At 39.3% G+C, this 13,668-nt stretch overlaps 1 protein-coding gene across 4 annotated transcripts in view; it reads right to left on the reverse strand.

Moving 5' to 3' along the window:
- Positions 1-8,649, reverse strand: part of HDAC4 (histone deacetylase 4) — a 278,408-nt gene extending 269,759 nt beyond the window's left edge. For all 4 annotated transcript variants that reach the window (XM_087716586.1, XM_087716585.1, XM_087716587.1 and 1 more), the window contains exon 1: positions 8,487-8,649. The gene's annotated coding sequence lies outside the window, so the exon portion shown is untranslated. The remainder of the gene's footprint in view (positions 1-8,486) is intronic.
- Between the last annotated feature and the right edge of the window lie 5,019 nt (positions 8,650-13,668).

Here is a 13,668-nt window from a genome sequence, read left to right on the forward strand (position 1 = left end):
AGAATTGGATCAATAAATTACAAGATGAAAAAGGCAAGATCTGCTATCAACTAGAGGAAAAGAAAAGGATTACCCAAAAGTTCTATGAACAATTATATAGAGAAAACCGAGACTATACAAAGGAAGGAATACTACAATATCTGAAAAAGTCAGATTTGCTAAAGATACCAGAGGAAGTAAAAGATATGCTCAATGAGGAAAGAAAAATATCAGAGATAATTGAGGCCATACAAAGACAAAAGAATAATAAAGCAGCAAGGCCAATGGACTGCCAGCGGAAATATATAAACAATTCCAGGATATGCTTGTTCCAACGCTGATGGAGGTTTATAATGCTATGTTGAAAGAGGCGAAGACACTGCTATCATGGATGGAGGCTAACATTGTCTTATTACCTAAGGAGAATTCAGATCAGATGTCTATACAAAACTACAGACCAATTTCATTGCTAAATGCAGATTATAAGATTTTTGCTCTGATAATTGCAGAACGGTTGAAAAAAATCCTCACATTGTTTATCCACACAGATCAAAATGGATTCCTTCTCAGAAGAGAAATTAAAAACAATATGAAAACTATGCTGGACATTGTTGAATATTATGAAGTACATAATGAAAAACAGGTTGTGCTACTTTTTTTCGATGCTCAAAGGGCATTTGACAATGTGAACTGGGAACTTTTACACCAACAATTGGAACACATGGAATTTGGGAATAAGTTTATAAAAACGATCAGAGCAATATATACAAATCAAAAAGCCAAGGTAATAATTAATGGTGAATTAATGCAAAGTATAGCAATACAGAAAGGTACAAGACAAGGTTGCCTTCTATCCCCGCTGCTGTTCACATTAACCCTAGAAATTCTAGCTAGGAATGTGTATAAAGAGGAACAGATAAAGGGACTGGAAATTAAAAGGGAACAATTTATTGAGGAATTGACAGAGTTTGGGAAAGTAGCGAGTCTAAAGATAAATATGACAAAGACTAAAATGTTGGTTAAAAACATGACATCTGAATTGAGAGAGGAGTTAACAAAGAAATTGGGTATTCAAATTGTCAAAAAAGTGACAATTTATCAGAGAGATGTGTGTCCATCAAAGAAGACAACTATATTAATTTGATCAGTAAAACTAAGCAAGACTTAGAAAGGTGGAAAAACCTACAATTGTCCCTGATGAGTAGGATCGAAGTCATAAAGATGAATGTATTACCAAAATTTCTTTTTCTGTTTCAGAACATTCCCATTAAATTAGAAAAAGGTTTTGGCTGGTGATTGTTTATTTCCAAACTAGACGACAACTACCACAACATCAAATAAAAACAAGGATCCACAAACACTGGCTGTCAGTCAAATGCCACAATACCAAATCCTTACTCTCTAGCCACAACATCAAACATTACCAGTTCAATTGGAGCAATACAAACATCATTGGCCACGCTAACACCCGCCATGCTCATTGAGCTGAGCTAATCAAAGCTGCGCACTCCACAAGCAATTACATCAACAGACACATTGATCTACAATCAACCTACAAACCCCTCAGAATCCAAATCAACAGCACACTCAACCAGAAACAGCACCAACCCTCCAACCAAACCACACAGCTCCCCACCAGTTCACCTTCGAATGACCCTGGCCTGATGTAACCTCCCTATCACAAGACCCACAATAAGACTCTCACTAATGACTCACACAAGACCCATCACAAGACCATCACTTGACACACCCAGACCTGAGGCCATTATAAACAGAAGAACACTGACATTGACATCCACTAAACTCTGCTGAAGATGTTAGCTAGCCTAATAACGAAACATTTGGAAACCAACCCACAAGCTCAGAAAAAGAACCTTCGCCCTCACTCAGATCTATTTTTCCCAGTTTCATGTATTTGGTATATTTTTATATTACTGCCCTCTAAATTAAAAAACATGGTTTTCAAGCATTAGGCACAGAATAAAACATCAACAGAATATAAACATACATATTTCAATTAAAACCACAACTGCATTCCAAAATGATTTTATATGATGCACTAATCTTTATCACAGAATATAACACACCCATTTTGTTCTTATGTATATATAACCCCACCATTTCATTGCCAAGAAAGCCTGTTCCCCTCTGGTGAAATTGTGACTTCTTTATGCCTCTTTAACAGAATAATAGTTTAAATTATTGTACCAATTTACAGGAAAGTTTGTCACCTCTGAGATAAGCATTATACTAAGTTTACATTAAGGAGCTAAAAGCCAGAACGCACCACATATTAATAACTTTCTCTCACTAATTCCTGTGATTTTTGACAATAGACATTTACCAGAGTTCCATTATCTGAATAAATTCTGCAGATAATCTGGACCCATTTTGAACGCAAAATGTAATGGGATACCAGATATAGTCAGGCCAGAAACCTCCCCAACTATATATGCAACACAGATTTAACACTGAAAATATTCTACAAAATCTAGTAGTTATGGGGAACTGGCTAGAATCTGGGAAACTTGGAGTTCTAGGCCTCTTTTAATAATTGTTCCCTAATCACTGGGTTGACATGAATGACTATAGAAAATAAATCAGAGAAAGGGAGGAACAAAACAAAAAATTCTAAAATTGTTAGAAATAACTTTTCTTTCCCTATTGGATTCTTCTTCCTTGTAAAGCTTGTCCATCCAGTTTTGTTCCCCCCCTTTCTGTCTCCTCCATTTCTCTTATCGAAAAAAAGTATCCCATTTCCACTTTTGGTTTTTTGTTTTCTTCTCTTTTCAAACTGTTTCTTCTGAAAGGAGGGAAGGGGATGCATTTATGTGGCACAGGGCAAGATTATCTGCGGAACCGCCTTTTCTTAAGAACATATGTATACCCATGAAAGCTGACTGGGTGATTTTGGGCCAAACTCATCTCACAGGGATTTTGTTCTGGGGAAAACAGGAGAAAGAAAGAATATTAGATGTATTCCTTGTTTTGAGTTATACATAAAAACAATAAAGGTGGGATACAAGGAAACAAACAAGGAAACGGGATTCAGGAATTTTCAAACTGACAGTCCAAGAAACTCAAAACTGTTGTGCGCTACTATTTATTAATTTTATTAGACTGGTACATCAAAAGCATCCTCTCAATTTTAATTTTAAAAATATACATCTGAAAAGCAATTGAAATACAATAATTACTTTGTTATAGAAGTAATCCTTGATTTATGACCATAATTGTAACCAGAATTTCCACAATTCTGTATTGTCATAAATGTGAGTCATCACATAACCACCTCCATTTAAATCCAAGACACTGCTACAGTCACAAATGCTAACTGGTTGCCAAGCACCCAAATTACTACCACATAACTGTGGAAGTGTTACGATACTTGTTAGTAAGGTTGTAAGTCACTTTCTCTGAGGTCATTGTAACTTAGACTCTAGCCCAGAACAGACAATAGAAGGAACAGCTTCCCTGAATCAAGCCAATACCTATTAACTTCAAGTTGTTCATATAACTAAATAATTTATCATTACATTTTTACTAACATTTCTATCACAATTTTTAACAATTTCATCAGCTTGCCTTAATTTTTGTATCTTCTACCTGCTTTCAGAAGTATTTAAACATGTGTAGTATTTTTTTAAGCATGCATTTCTGGTTTATTGAAAGATTTTATTATCCAAGATAAATAACAAGGTAGCCAGGGCCTATAAATCATGAAGGAATCATGTCTACCAGCCAATGCCATCTGGCTACTACCCGGGGGAGGGCCTTCTCTGTTGCAGCTCCGGCCCTTTGGAATGAACTCCCCGCAGAGATTCGGACCCTCACCCCTCTCCAGGCCTTCCGGAAAGCCGTCAAAACCTGGCTGTGCCAGCAGGCCTGGGGTTGATGAGTTCCCCTCCCCTCTCGACTTGTATGGCCGTATGACTCTTGTGTATTTTAATTATATGTATTGTGTTTGTATCCTCTTTCCCCTTTTGAGTTGTTCGCTGCCCTGAGTCCCTCCCGGAGAAGGGCGGCATACAAATAAATTAAATCTGAAATCTGAAGGAAGACAAATGATATAATTCAGACATTAAACTATAAGTGTAGTTAAACAAATATTAAAGGAGTAAGATTAGAAAGCTGAAAAAAATATTTTCTTAGGAATTGTTACTTTGGATTTTGCAAAAGTGAATACATCCTAATGTTTTTTTTAATTATAGGTAAAATAGTACAATATTTATATATTCTCAGTGTTTACTATTACAATTTCTGTAATAGGGAGACTTGTGTTAAAAATATGTATGGTATCAGATCCCTATAGTACCACTCTCAAATCCATGGACAATAATGCAATTCTTCTTCTCAGGAAACAAACACTAATTTGCCCAAGAAAGTACACTTTTTAAATACATGCTTGTTCCAATTATTTACATTTTTATGCACAGAGCACTGAATGTGGACTACACTTCAGTTGCAATGTTGAAATTGCCAAGAATGCTATGTGTTTTATATACTTTATTTCCCACAACAAAATCATTTTTTTAAAAAAGCTGGCTTAATTTTCATTGATTTTATTTCATTGACTTCCAATATCTTGTCATCTTTAGGCAAGCCATAGACAACATGGAGAAGGTGAACTGTGGGGGAAACGTGAAGAAAGAGAATTAAGGTACCCATAAATAAGAAAAATATAATGCGAAGTTGTGAAAAACATCTGGGTAGAATCATTGAAAGGATAAAAGTTCAAATAAACTCTAAATTCAAGTAGGACATCTTTAAACACAACAAAGGAACCTAATGAAATTAATTTGGCAAAATTGAAACCATTCAATACCCTGAACAGTATCCAAACTACTGTGGCATGAGTTTTTACAGTCAACAACAAAATTCAGAGTAGATGATAAAAACAGGTAATAGAAATACCAGTATATATCCACACATATAGTGAATATAATATTTTCTTAAATTCTCAAGTGGAAAGTGTACCATATACAAAAATATCATTGGCAAATGTTACAATTATCAAACATATCATTATCATTCTTATGTTCAGTGCTAAACTTGCTTGCACTTCAGTGTTTCATAAACATTCATACATATAACACATGCGGACAGATGTTTGTTTCAGCAATAGGTTTAAATGAAGTATCATTTCTAATTATTGCACCGATTCAAGAAAACAGCAGAAGGAATGCAATTACTCCCACATGCAAACACATGATAGAGAAAAAGAGCATGGGAATATATATATAGATTATATTAATACATACAAAATTGTCTTACATCAGAATGTTTTACTTTACCCGCTGTTACAGTGTTTCTCTGAAAACACAACCTACCCCAATAATAAGCCCAACCCAAATCGTTGGAGGTTGGGCCTAATATTACCCCTACCCCTACAATAAGCCTGGGGGATGGGCTTAGCCAGCACAAGTGGGGTGCAGGGACCGAACTGTCCAGCTGCAGCCCCCTGGCCCCTTAGGGCAGCACAAATACCGCTTTTGCCCTTCTCTTTCTGAGCGCAGCGCTTCTACTTTTGGGGCCAGTTCCCCAAAACCAGTATCTCCGCAGCCAGCTGCTTTGCTTTTCCCCTCTTTTTGGGAGGCTTGTGTGGCGGCGGCGGCGGCAGCGGCACAGGAGAGGCAGGCAATCTTCAGTACAGCTGCAGGCAAGCCAAGAGACAGTGGGATGAACAGGCCAGTGCACTGGGATCGCCTCTACCTCCACCTACTACTAGTGTCACCACACAATCCTCCCATGAGGAAAAAGAGGGAAAAGCAAAGTGGCTGGCTGCAAGCTGCCAGCTTCAGGAAGTAGCCCAACAAGCAGAAGTGCCACGCCCAGAAAGAGATAGTCAAAAGTCTGTAGAAACCCCCCCCCCCAATTTTCCTACCAATCATTCTTTATTTGGGATCGCAGGACCCTCTCTTTCCCTCCCCCCTCACACCCCCACCCCCACCAAGGCAGCCACATCCCTTCACTAACCTGCTTTCCAGCTGTATTCTCCACTGCGCATGCAGGGCAAGAAGTCTGGGGGACTATGGTCAAAAAAATTACTATTAGTAGAGACCTTCCAACTTCGCAAGATTTTTTTTTTTTTAATGAGAAGTTGGAAGGTCTGAACTACTGTACAATATACATTTTTTAGACTTCTTGCCCTGCATGCACAGTGGAGAATGAAGCTGGAAAGCAGGTTAGTGAAGAGATGTTGCTGCCTTGGAGGGGGTGGGATGTGTATGAGATGTTTGTGAGTGTGTTTGAGAGAAGGGGGGAGGAGAGAGTGTGTGTGTCCTGCGATCTCGAATAATGAACGGACTGAACGGACGGTAGGAAAACGGGGGGGAGGGTGTTCTTGCAGACTTTTTTTGAATTTTCCCAGAGTCTCTGCTGCTTCTGCTTTTGGCTGCACGCAAAGAAAGCAGCAGAAGCATTTCTTTCTCTCCCCCAAACTCCACCAAAAATGAGTCTTTGGGGCCCTGCAAAGCATCCTGCTCCAAGAGGCTGCAGCGGCCCGACAAGTCTCACAAAGACTCATTTCTGGTGGAGTTTGGGGGAGAGAAGTAGTATCAGCCGAAACATAGGACTTTTATGTACGTGAAGGTTTCATTCTATCAAAGATATAGCTACTGAAATATACAGATGGTCCTCAACTTACCACTGAGCCCAAAATTGGTTGCTAAATGAAACATTTGTTAAATGAATTTTGCCTCATTTCATGACCTTTCTTGCCAGTTGTTAAATAAATCATTGCAGCTGTTATGTTAGTGAAACGTTTAAGTGAATCAGGCTTCCCCATTGACTTTGTTTTGCAAAAGGTTGCAAAAGATGATCACATGACCTGAGTACACTGCAACCATCATACATAGAGTCTGAATTTTGATTACTTGACCATAGAGATACTGCAACGATCAGGTGAAAAATAAGTCAGATTTTTCAGTGCTCTTGTAACTTTGAATGGTCACTAAATGTGCTGTTGCAAGTCGAGGATTACCTGTACTGGACAAGGAACTAGAAAGATATCAATATAGCTAAGATCTATATGTGAATCCTGTTAAGTTGCAAATAACCTCCTAGCAATAGCTGCCAGAGAAACTTGTTATAGTATGCTCTCAAATATCAGATTACATTTTAGATGAACAAGGTGTTATCTTTATCTGGTAGATATGTCTGCTATATAGTATAGAAAAAATACTGCAAGCAGTGCAATAAGCAGGCTATACACTGTAACAACAGTACCTTCATAGAGACTATTATATTATATTACATTATTATTACATTTTTATGAAAATGATTAAACTGTTATCTCACCCTTTCTCCAAAAATCTAACTCCCCCATTCTTTCAACGAGTAACCTTTGACAACAGGATTAGGCAAATGAGCCCCCATCTCCCACGCACGGAATTTCAACCTTTCCAGTCCAATACATTGCCTGCAAATGCTCTTATATATATCTAATTATACAATTATGCATCTGAGTGAAGCAAACACTACCCATTTAATGCCATCCTATGTCTGTTACTGTGTAAAAAGGTCCACATTTTTCTTTGCAACTGCTGTCCTCGCTGCGGTAGATTTATCGTGGTCCCTCTCCATTCCTTCGCAATACCACTTTTTAATCTTACTAGTATGACAATCTGTATTTAAATGAAAACGGTTAATCCCAATATCTCCGTTCTACGAGAAAATGCGAGATAGATTTACGGCCTATCCTCCACAGTGAGTTGGCGACTGAAAAACTGAAGACCTCTTCCCGGCTGACCGCCCGGCCGAATGTCCTTCATAGCGCCTCGGCCTTTCCTTCCTCCACCCGCTTCGCCTTCGCCGCCGGGATTGTTGGGAGGGACACCAGCCAGCCTCACCCCAAGGGGAGTTTTCATGCTTAGCTGCATCTTATTCCCACCTCGCACTCACCCGTCCAGCCATTGCTCATTCAGCCTAGGTTAAGCAGGAGGGAATGGATTTCTTAGAGCGCTAGACGGGTGCGGTTCTTGGATCCACCCGCTTCATTCACAAAAAAATGCAAATAAACAGACGGCGCTTAAAGGACACGCTTCCTCGAAGCCGAGAAGGTGGCCACTCACGGCAAAGGAAGGGGAGAGGGGGACAAGATGGGACCAGTGTCGATGAATGCTCTAAATCCCGCCTTCCACCCTTTGGTAGGCACGATCTGTTAAAAAAGCGCAACCCCACCCTGGCTTCAACGGCCCCCACGAAATCGATGTCCGAAGTGGGGATGACTCGGATGATGGCTCAAAACCACCACCAGCCTTCGAACGAGGCCCCGATTGGTGCTCTTACAGCGTCAATCACCCCATGGGCCTGAATATTCTGTTCCTTTCCCCCGGCTCCAATCCTCCCCAGTTATCTCCGAGGGGATCCATTCCCAGCCTTAAAGGCGCAGGAGGAGATCCTTCAGCCGCAACCTCTCCCCGTGGTTTAAAGGAAAGGTGCCGTAATGATTGGGCAATAACTGTCATGCCGCGATCTTCCAGGAAGCCTCTGCGCCAGATACTGACCTGTGTTTGAAAAGAGAAGAAGAAAACAAGAATAAGGAACGAATGACCCCACGGAAGTTGCCGTTGGCGAGGAAGAGGAGTAGAACAACCCTCGGCGCTACCGCTACGGTGCGCGCGCCACCAACAAAGTCAGCTCATGACGGAACGCGCCATCTTGGAATTTTCACATAGTAACCCACGTGGTTCAGACTATTTTTTTTCTTGCTCCCTTTAAGCCAATCGGAGAATGAAGCTATTAATAGACGCACTCCGATTTTTCCTCTTCCGCAGTCCCTCGCGGCTCGCTTCCCTCCCACCCCCTTTCAGAAGGGAAAGGGAGACAAGTTTTGTAGCCTTGGGATTGCACAGTATTTGGAAGATTTCGGAAGTAGGAGGTCCATCATTTAATTGATATAAATTCTTCGCATTACTGGGGTCTTTTCATACGATTCGGGGGAAGTAGCAGTCTGCCGTCCTACGCATATGCTAAATACGTTGAAACATTTCAAACTTGACTGAATTCCTATGATGTAACACTGCTCTGGAACCTTGTATTCTCATTGATTTTTTTAAAAAAACTGCCGAAGTGACCAGTGCAGTCTTTAAACAGTGTTGACAAATAAGCCAATGCCAATGGACCTAATGAAACTTATTTATTTTTATTTACTTATTTGATTTGTCAACCATTTACAAGATAATAGGTATAAGAATAAACATGAGTATGAATGAAATGGGTAAGAATAAATGAGAACAGTAGGACAGGGACGGTGGGCAGGATGGTGATCTTACGCACGTCTCTTAAGAATGGGGTGAGGTCAATAGTAGACAGTTTAAGATTAAAGTTATGGGGATTTGAAGATGTAACAACAGAGTCAGGTAGTGCATTTCAGGCATTGATAAGGTGACCAGATTTTCAGATTGGTAAAGAGGGACACCTTTGACCTGGGGGGGGGGGATTAAAAATTTTATACGGAGCAACAAAAATTTTCATACAACGCAAAAATAGTATTGTAATATTTTTTTTATTTCAACATAACTACAATTTACAAATATAAATTGTAACTGTTGCCAAACATCTAAATTTTGATCACGTGACCATGAGGATGCTGCAATGGTCGCTAAGTGTGAAAATGGTTGCTAAGTGTGAAAAATGGTCATCAGTCACTTTTTTCAATGCCATTGTAACTTTGGTCACTATACCACCTTTCTTGCCACAGTTCTTAAGTGAATAACTGCAGCTGATAAGTTAGTAACATAAGTGAATCTGGTTTCCCCATTTGACTTTGTCAAAAGGTGATTATATGACCCCAGGACACTGAAACCATCATAAATACGAATCTGTTGCCAAACATCAAAATTTTGATCGCGTGACCATGAGGCTGCTGCAACGGTCACTAAGTGTGAAAATGGTAGCTTAAGTGTGAAAAATGGTCATCAGTCACTTTTTTCAATACCATTGTAACTTTGGTCACTATACCACCTTTCTGGCCACAGTTCTTAAGTGAATAACTGTAGCTGATAAGTTAGTAACATAAGTGAATCTGGTTTCCCCATTTGACTTTGTCAAAAGGTGATTATATGACCCCAGAACACTGAAACCATCATAAATACGAATCTGTTGCCAAACATCAAAATTTTGATCGCGGGGGGCTTCGGGGGGAGGAGCCTGCCGCCGTCGGGAGCTCAACGAAGCTCCTGTCAGGACTCTGGTTCGTATATCTTATAAGATCTATAGATATCTCCCCTTTCTGGCAGAAAGGGGCAGGGAGAAGGTCAGTCGTTAGGATCTCTTTGTAATTCATAGCTTTTTTTTGCTGTGAATGGAGAAGAGGTTCAACATTAGCTGAGCCTTTACTCCGGCCAGTTTTCCGCGCTGCCTTTTTTGCAGCCCTAGGCAGATTGCCCCCCCCCCCCCCCCCCAGGACAAAGCTAAGCTATTTAAATGTCAATCCGGGCGGGGACCATTCCTGAGGAATTTCTTCCATTACTATTTAAAATACCAGCTTCAACTTCGCAAAAGGCTCCCTTTCTTTTTTAGCTGCGTCACAAGATGGCGATCTCGTAGCTTTTGTGTTTGATGTGACGTACTTAGTCAGCCCTACCCTCCTGAAGGCTTCTCCGTACTAATTGCTAAAAGATTAACTGAGGGGAGCAGAGACTTTGATTTTTGGCTCGCTTGATTGCTTGTCTTTTATTTTTACTCTGGAATGGCTCCCAAATCTAAACAGAAGCGCTTCCTTAATAACATATCTCCAAAAACTGCTATGAAGCCGCTACCCTTGTCTCCTACACCCACGGGAGATTTGCTAACACAAGAATTTCTTCTCAAAACGCTTAATGATTTCAGACAGGAAATTAATCAACTGATATCGGATTTATATGATCAATTTGATGCTAAAATTGCTCAGGCAAAGGAGGATATGATCGGAGTAATGACAGTCATGACAGATTATATTGCTGAAACGGAGGACAAATTGGAACTTTTGGAAGAAACTAACCTTAATTTGATATCCAAAATTCAAACGTTACAACAGGAAATTGAAACTGCTCAAAAACAACTTGTCATGATAAATTATAATAAGACTGCCTTTGCAATAAGAGTTAGAGGACTGCGTGAAAACCAACAGGAGAATTTGAAACAGATCTTCTTTGAGGCTTTCAGCCGCTTGGTGGGAAGTCCGGGATTTAACTTTGATTGGCAGATTCAAAGAATTTACCGCCAGAATTCGTGGGTAGCAAAACAGCGACAGCTTCCGAGGGACATAATTATATACTTTACCACAAGGGAATCCAGAAATGAGATAATACAGAGGCTTTACGGAAAGAGGTTGAGAATTGGACAGGACTTGATTGTTTTCAAAGAGATACCATCTCAAATATTAAGAACAAGGAGAGAGTACGCTTTCTTAACCGAAGAACTCAGAAATTCTCAGATTCCATACAAATGGGAAGTCCCAGCTGGTATTACAGTTACATTTGGCAACCAAAAACACCGCATTAATTCTGTCTGTGAAGCCCGAGAATTTTACTACGAGACCCTGAAGGCGGGACTTCCTGATTCATCCGGACCTGGAGAGAGACAAGGAGAAGGAGAAGACAAACAGCGAGACACGTGGCTACAAGGCGGAGGGTGTTGCTTTCCTCTTCCGGAAGGGCAGAAGACTAAAGAATAAAGACTAAGCGATGTTCTTAAAGCTTTATGATTTCCGTCTGGGATAAAATGGAAAAGTGGTATATTGATGATGAGACATGGAGACTGAAAGAAGCGTTGCTGATTGTGGACACATATTGTATATAAGATTTGTCTGAACTCTAACTCAAATTGCGCATGAATTATTTTCCTAGGCGAGGAGAGCGGAGATTGCGATCTTTTTGAGTTGTGGTCTGGGACGAACGGAGTTGGGAGGCGTGTGGGAGAGGGAAGGGTAGCGAAAGCTTAATTAGACTACTTGGGGCTAGAATGCAAGCTGATGTTTGTTTGAGTTGCTATTTCAATATAAGGTCAAGAAAGATTGGTCGGAGAGTCTTCAGGAAAGTGGAGTAAATATGGGAGGAGTAATGGACGCGGATAAAATATATATATGGACATGGATAAAGGCAGGGTGGAAGGTAAAAAATTTACATGTGGAGGTGGGTAAGGATAGAAAGGGAGGTGTTGGAAATGAAAAATGAAAGAAGTACTTGAGTTTAATGGTTTTATAGAAAGGTTTGGATATTCGGATAAAAAAGAGATAAATTAAAGGTTTGAATAGATAGACAAAGCAATGAGACTTTTAGTTGGGGAATCCTAATTGATCAACTTACCTGGCTCTAATACAGTTTGAAACCCTGCAAGTAGTAAAATAATCGAAATTTGGAATGAGCTACATTGTTTAAGACTTACAGATAATGGGAAGCTGTGTTAACGTAGTGGGTTTATTGACCCTTCTCTGTTTCTCCTTTCTTTTTGGGTGTGTGTGTGCTTTTTTTTTTCTTCTTTATTTTTTATTATTCTCTTTTTTTTTGGCTTTTCTTTTCTTTTATTTTTTTAATTTTAAAGTTAGCTGGCCTTATTATACTCAAATGCTTGTTAAAGAATTATGCCGGGTATGGGACCTGCGAAGCCGTAAGGGGGTTAGGGAGGGGGGATTATAGGGGGGAGGGGGGAGGGTGGAATTACAGTTTCAATTCTTAGAACAATAAGAATTCACTTGTATACTGCGGCTCGTTTTCCTTTTTTTTTTTTCTTTTTCTCTTTTATTTTTTTTTAAAAAAAAACATGTTGGGGTTTTTTTTTTGTTTTTTTTCTCTTTGTTTTTTTTGTTACGTACAGTATATAAGTGATTGTATAAAATGAAAATGAAAATGAAATAAATAAAATGTATTCAAAAAAAAAAAACTAAAAAAAATAATAATAAAAAAATAATAATAAAATTTTGATCGCGTGACCATGAGGATGCTGTAACGGTTGCTAAGTGTGAAAATGGTAGCTTAAGTGTGAAAAATGGTCATCAGTCACTTTTTTCAATGCCATTGTAACTTTGGTCACTAAACCCATTATACCACCTTTCTTGCCACAGTTCTTAAGTGAATAACTGCAGCTGGTATTTTGTATTTTGGATAGAATCTTTTTTTAAATAGCCTAAGACAATTTAAAAGAAGAATCCACACAGAATAAATTGAAGTAAAACATTTCAAACTATTCTTTCTATGCACAATATATTTCAAAGTATTGTGCATAGAATTTTTAAACATGGTTTCACTTCAATTTATTTTGGATAGAATCTTTTTTTAAATAGTCTAAGACAATTTAAAAAAAGAATCCACACAGAATTTTTAAAAATCCTATGCACAATAAATAAAATATTATTTTAAAATACATTAAAAAAATAAAAGAAAAAAACCCAGCTCACTTACCAGCAGGCTTGCATTCCAAGTCAATCCAGAATGATGTAGATGTTAATACAAAGAACTGAGCAAATTGAAATGGTGAAATTAGTCAGGGAAATATTTTTCAAAGAAACTTTGCCACCATTTGTGCTACACGAACAGACCTCCAACCTCCGTGCCCCTCCCATCTGGAAAATCCAGGAAGTAACACTCGCCCTATGGGCAAACCAGAAGTGTGGGAACGGACTTCAGGGAAGCCTCCTGAAGTTTCTGTAGGGTGATTAGACCCTCAGTGATTTATCTACCAGTTCTTTGGGTGTGGCTTGGTGGGGTC

Source organism: Thamnophis sirtalis, unplaced genomic scaffold, assembly GCF_051295495.1.
Source record: "Thamnophis sirtalis isolate CommonGarterSnake01/CBP01778 unplaced genomic scaffold, rThaSir2_p1.2 scaffold_5, whole genome shotgun sequence".
Classification (NCBI taxonomy): Eukaryota; Metazoa; Chordata; class Lepidosauria; order Squamata; family Natricidae; genus Thamnophis; species Thamnophis sirtalis.